We start from the raw sequence: 7269 nt of genomic DNA on the forward strand, positions 1-7269 counted from the left end.
CAAGGGATTGAGTCAAATCGGATATCCTGGAGGAGGAGGGGAATGAGCTGTGGAAATGCCTTTCTAGAACCTTCAAGTAACAGGAAACCACCCTTGGAATGAAACCCAGGGCTCAAACCATCTCAAACCAAGAGATGTTTTTAGTAGTGTAATTAACACAGTGTTTTAATTTTAAAATAGAAAAGACATTTCATTTTTGAATGCAATCACTTTAGGTGAAGTAGGTGAATTTAAAAGTTGAGAAGTAGATCTTGAGCTTTGGGGCTGGATATACATTATATGCTTGGCCTCAGGGTGTCCAGAGCCCAACAATAAGCTTTTCTTTATTCACAGGAGGTCTGCAGGAGATGTGCCGTGATCTGGGTGAAAGGGCTTGGCTCCTTCCCCCTCGGACCTTGCCATAGGGCATGCTTCTGAGCTGGGACAGAAATAGCAGCTGTTCTATTTATGTGGTTTTCAATCTCTGAGGCAACTAGTGTACAACAGTTATTTCTCCTTGGGGAATTTAGCAAAATTATTGAAATGCTCTGGTAGTAAGTATTTTGTTCACTGTGAATTTTGAGGCTGAAGGGGAAGGCTCATGAGAGGAGGATTTGGCCAAGAATTGGGGCCTATTTTTAGATCCTCACCCTCAGATTTTCTGTCCTCTGAAATTCCACAGAGTTTTGAGGCAGAGGTGGAGACGGAAGAAATTTCCCAGGTGGCTAGAGCCAAGCAACCAACAAAGCACTCTCCTCTGTTATTCAGTGAAAGGATTCATGTAGGAATTTTTGAGGTAGAATTATAAAGATGGTCACTATGAATTTTGATTTTTAAATGGGGCCTTCAGATAACTTGGCAATTGGCAAGTTAAACTTCAGGTAAACTGAGTCCAGGCTGAGCAGCCTCCTCTGGGCCAGTTTCTCCATTCTGGGCTGCTCTGTCAGCTTAGGTAGGTAGAAAAACTGGCCTCCATGTCTGACCTGATGGGCCAGGTGCAGAGAGGGGTGCAGCACTGAGAACTGCAAGATCTGCCCCAGCTCCTGCACTCCCAGCTTCCCAGGGAGTCAACAGATGCTCCGAGGGTAACAGTCAGACCAGGCTCAAGTGTGAACTGGGCGAAGAGGGCTAGCCAGGTGTCTCCAGAGAAGGGAAGACTGGAGGGGGACATCACGGAGGCAGAAGGAGCAGATGTGTTCCAGATGGTCAGAACTAGTCAAAAACTAGAGAAAGATTCTGGTTTCATTCAGTCCCTACCTGCTCCAGACGTTAGAGATGTTTAAGCAGAAGCTGGGTGAACACTTACTGGAGGTGTTGTTAAAGAAAGTAATAGGAGGAATTTTAAGATTCCTTTCATCCTGGAGAGTCTAGAAATCAATATTCTAGAGATGGAGTGGCCTCCTTGCATTGATCCTGAACAGATGTGCTGGCCTTGAAGGGCAGTCATTGGATCCATGGTGCCATGTACTACATTATGGATCTGGGAATTCCAGAACTGATTTGACTTAGATTTTAATGGGTAAAACCATTTTCCACTTGGGCAAAAGCAAAATAATAATAATAATGGTAATAATTGGGTAAAAAAAAAATTGGGCAATTTTATACCTGGAACCTAAAGCTCTAAAAGGAACACGGAGGACATCATATCAGAGTTGTTGAGGCTGGAATGTCCTAATTTTATGTCACAGATATCTCCCTTATCAATGTTTTTAGCACAGTTATTTAGTAAATTTAAGTCTATCTTTGTGGTTGGCACATGTCAGAGGGCTACGGATTTTGCTCTGATGACACTTTGGCAGTCACCATTGTCCCTATAATCCCCGTGACTAGTCTAAAATTCAAGTGTGCACACAGTTGTGCACAAAAATCACACACACATACACACCCCACCGACCCCTGAGCCTATCGGGATATCTTCAAACTCCATGATTTACATTTCAGTCATTGAAGGGGAAGGCTTTTCCCAGTGATGGAATTTCCCAGGCTCAGGCTATGTTTGGCTGCAATGCTGTTTTTCTCAGGAAGAATTCATTATTGTAGACATTATGTCATATGTCTGTTTAGAATAAATAGGGTGCTTACCTTCCTCCCTGGGATGTGCCAGGTTGTACTGTGAAGCCATTCAGCTCTTAAAGGCACCTGCCCAAGAGAGTGCAGTATTATTGACATTCCTTTCCTTCCTCAAGGCTGAATGAACTGTATCCTCTGCTCTGGGTGGGGCCCAGGGGGATGGGTTGTTATCCAGGCCTGTAAACCATACTTGATGTCTGTATCAATTTACTTTTTTTTTTTTCCTCTGAACTTGGTTCCAAATACAGAATTGTCACTCCATTCTCACCAATGATGCCTGAATCTTGTAAGTTGTAATTTATAGTCATATTTTTAATGTTGTGTGCATTTGTGTGAAGCTATTTTCAAGAAAGAAGTCATAAAAAGAGTGAAAATATTTTAGTTCCATTGAAGAAATGCCTTTTTGATTTCTAATAAATATTTATTTTGCCTTGTTATGGCCACGTTTTATTCTTGGTATGTGAATGTGAAGACTGACTAGAAATCCTGGAGTATTGCTTAACAGAAATGGATATGAGGAAGGTCAGTTTTTGGACCCCAAACATTATTGGTCCCAGTTCAGGGTCAGCATGCTGTAAGACATGTGACCTTCACATACTGTCTACACTTCAATGTGTATGCATGTCCAGGATTCTATCTGAACCACTCAGCAACTGTGGAAGCAGCTTGAGTAAAGGATTCACAATCAGATGGTGTTAGTGGTTCAGGCCACAAGATGCCCATGCAGTGCTCTACCCGTCTGGCCCTCCTGGCTCTCAGCTTATTTTGCATGGTTATAACCCCACAGCTCTACCAGGAGACTAGACGTCCAAATCCTTCCTATTTATGGGTTTTCATAAGGATGCAATGAGAGAATGAGCATGAGAGAGCTGCTACTATTACTGTCTTTATTGCCCATCAGCCCAACTCATGTGTATGAGCATTTTTCATTCTTTTGAGTTATTTTATAAAGATGGTTATTCTCAACTTGGCTCTCCCCATACAGCTTTATCTTAATGGGTTATGGAAAGTGTGACCAAATTTTTATTAGGTGAAATGTTGCATTTAGTGAATTATTTACTTGATTTAAATGATTCCCAGAATATATTCCTTCACTGTGGCAAGTCTTATTGAGGGACCAAGAAAAGGTCCTTGTGCCAGGCGTGGTGATGCATGCCTGTAATCTCAGTGGCTTAGGAGGCTGAGGCGGTAGGATCGGGAGTTCAAAGATAGCCTCAGCAATTTAGTGAGGCCCTAAGCAACTAAGTGAGACCCTATCTCTAAATAAAATATAAAAAAGAGCTGGAGATGTGTCTCAATGTTGAAGCACCCCTGGGTTCAATTCCTGGCACACACACACATAAAAAAAAAATAAGAAAGTAAAGTCTGTTGTACACAATCACAGCTTAAACAGGTTTTAGCTCAGGATCTAGGAATAGGACATTCATGCATTCATGAGAACATTCTGGATAGGCTAATAGAAAAAGGGTGGAAACCTCTGTTGTAGGATATATTTCTGGGAATGGGATGCCTGGGTCAATGGGCATGAACATTTTTATGGCATGTGAGACTGTGAAAAATTAACTGCCAAAATGGTCACAGCAGTTTTTTTCAGCCTTTGTGTTATCTTAATAAGATAGTTTTATAGGTTCAGTATTATATTCCAGTTTAACTGGTGGAGAAATTGAGTTCTGGAGTAAATGGCATGAAATGCAAAGGTCATGATGCTTTTTCCTGGCCTGAGGATCCAAGGTCTATAAAGTTTAGTTAGGCTGGTATCAAGAGAGACCACTTGGGCTGGGGTTGTGGCTCAGTGGTAGAGCGCTTGCCTAGCATGTGTGAGGCACTGGGTTTGATTCTCAGCACTGCATATAAATAAATAAAATCAAATCCATTGACAACTAAAGAAATATTTTTTAAAAAGAACCATTTTTTTTACTGCATCAGGCCACTTCTCTGACAATAGCAGCAATATTCTGCAGAAAGGATGGAATCCAGTGCAATTCCAAAAAATGTATCTCACCTGCTGTGTGTGAGGACTTACAACCGATTCAACAAAAATTAGACATCCAGTATGCACAATGATAGAAGAGACAAATATGAATGAGAAAATTTCTTCCACTAAAAGTGGTGGAAGGAGAGGGAAGGACGTGAACATTGAGTGCCTTCAACATGCCATGCATTTTACCTACAGAGTCTTATTTAATCCTTACAGTACCCCAGTGGTTACTCTAGTTCATTCATCAGTTCTGTTATATTTTCCAGTAGTTATTTCAAAGCTGTCATTCTTTACCCCATCATTTCTCTTTAAATACCTGTAGGTAGTTTACAAAAATCTCCAACTTAGTAGTGAAACTAGAAGCCATCAGATGGAAACACCTTCAACTTTTGACCACCAAACCTACAAATGTATCTGCATTCATACTCACAGCATTGAAATATCCTGTCAGGGGATGCTCTCTACTTCCTTGAGATGTCTTATGCTATTTCATGGTGGTAAAATTTATTTCTCCATTTAATAGATTTATTTTCTAAAATGGTCCTTTATGATATTTAGGGCCTAACCCAGCCTGTGTCACATTAAATATCATAAATTTTTAAAATGATATTTAGCTATTGTGGCTTTAATATTTTTCTTTCTAAATTTCACTTTATATTAATTATATGTTAATCATAGCAATCACCTATAGACCCCACTGTTTTTGAGGGGGATTTTACATTACTGACCAAGTCCCTGTTCTTTTTCTCAGCCAAAAGAAGAAATACCAATTCTGTTTTTCAGTTTGATGGGGCATAAAATCCTGTGCTGTGCCATTCACTTTGCAGTTTAGGGGATTACAGCCCTGCTTCCCTGGAGTTGTGTCCTGTGTGACCCAGGAAGCCTTATGTGGCAGCCCTGGGTGAAATACTCCATAGAGAGCTTCCAAGTCATTGATCTGATGTGTTAAGGAACTACTATCTGCCCAGTGCTGGACTTCATGTGTCTGTGTTGGGGTGGGGGTTATAAAGAAGGTCTCTATGGGTAAGTTATGAGTCTCTTGATGGCAATATATGTGGAAATACAGAAATAGTAAAAGGTTTGGGGAGTCCCTAAGCAGTCACTTCCCTTCAGACTGTGTCTGCATGGGGTTTGCAAATGCAGGCCCAGCAGATGTGCCCTGGTCCAGTTGCCCTGGTGCCCCCAGGGCTTGTAGGCTCCTCTCCCAGCACCATGGCCTTGGTCATCTCGGTCTTCAGAGTTTCCCCACTGCCCCTTCCCACTTGCTCTTCCTATTGGAGCAGTAACTGTATGTGGTTCACCATTCCTGCCCCAGTGGCATCTAGTGGTCTCCAGGGTCATCTTCTGTGGTCTCTAAGTCAATCTGCTCTTCTGAGGAAGCCCTCTGGGATGGTTTCACTCATCAGATCAATCTCATGTATCCAACAAGACTGATTGACTTCTATGTGGTAAGAAATGTATTCAAAGTTATGGATACTTCAAAGAACAAGACACTCTCCCTGCTCCCTTAGAGCTTTTGCAGTTTAAGTAAAGGGACACACATTTAACTGTCTTCTACACCAATCTCATAAATTAGTACTTTTGGAGTTGTGGTACGTGCTAGTCTGATATAAGTGTGTTTGTGTAACAGAGGGGCCTAACCTAGGCCGTGTTACACTGAGGACAAGTGTCATCTGAGTCAAGGGATGAGAGGGTGAGGCAGACTTTCAAGAAGTGAAAACACATGGGCAAAGACCCCCAGGTAGTAAGGAGCTTGATGCATCTGAGGTCTGGAGAATCAAGCCTGTGTGGCCCAACTGCTGGAGCAAGGAGCCAAGTGACATGAGATGATGCTGGAGGGGTGGCCATGCTCAGAGCATGTAGGGCTTGTCCCATCAAGGTGAGGCTTTGACACTTCATTTCAAGGGTAAGGAGAAGCCACCAAAATGTCTCACATGGGGGAACTGCTGAGTGGGAACATTTCCCTGCTTAATCTGATGGGATTGTAGGCTTAAAAGTGTGTTTTATTACTACTATTTTTCTCCTGCTGTCCTTTGAGATATAGTAACAGTCTGAAGAGTGTAGAATGGAGTGAGTTTCCCTCAAGAGAGGTATTAAGAAGACCCAGGAAGTGACTGAGAAATAAGGAAAAAAGAAGGAGGGAGATTGGTGGAATGTGGAGATGTTTAGGTAGAGAAGGGCATTTGGGCTCACTCATTTATTCAACTAACCTTTATTAGGCATTTAATAGATTGCAGTCTGAAAAAGACTCTGTTAATGTCCTTGAGATGGCATAGATGGAAGGATGGACAAATGGGGCAACTAAGTCAGATAGAGATGAAGGCTTCATACCTAAAATGAGAGTTGAGTTGCATTTGGAAGGAAACACAGGAATTAGCTAGAGCAAGGCCTGGGGTGGGTGTGTATGTGTGTGTGTGGGATATGCATGAAGTTGGGAGAAAATTTTAGGGGGAAGAATCAGTTTGGATGAAGGTGTTCAGGAATAAAACAACACAAGGGCCTTGGAACAGAGAGAATGGGAATGGAGATGAGTCTAGAGAGGTTGTGGGGGAGGGAGCAGCTCACAAAGGGTCTTTTGTGCTATGTTTGAACTAAGTGCTGGGCACTGAGCTAAGTGCTCACATGCATTAACTTGCTTAATCCTCAGTAACCCCATAGTAGAAGCATTACTATTGTTATCACCCCCACTTTTTTTTTTTTGAGAGAGAGAGAGAGAGAATTTTAATATTTATTTTTTAGTTTTTGGCAGACACAACATATTTATTTGTATGTGGTGCTGAGGATCGAACCCAGGCCGCACGCATGCCAGGCAAGCGCGCTATCACTTGAGCCACATCCCCAGCCCTCACCCCCGCTTTATACATGAGAAAATGAAGCTGGCAGATAGTTAGAAATAATAAAAATAAAACTGAAAATAATAAAACTACACAGCCATGTGTTGTAGATTAAGAAAAAAAATCACATCTAATTAGAAACAATGAAGACAATAATAATTGAGTCAGGAAATATTACGCTCAATAAAAATAATGAATCCCCCAAACTGAAACCACAATGACCTAAATGGCACATTATAAATTACATAAATAACTGAAACTCAATGGAAGGATAAAGTTTCCTTGCCAAAATTTACATCTGGAAAAACTGACCCTGAGGATTTGGCCTAAGATAAAACATAACAGAACATTTGTCATAGAGGGAGAAGGACACTTGGTAAAACTTACGTGCTAAAAAAGATCGACACA

Source organism: Marmota flaviventris, chromosome 17 (assembly GCF_047511675.1).
Source record: "Marmota flaviventris isolate mMarFla1 chromosome 17, mMarFla1.hap1, whole genome shotgun sequence".
Taxonomy (NCBI): Eukaryota; Metazoa; Chordata; class Mammalia; order Rodentia; family Sciuridae; genus Marmota; species Marmota flaviventris.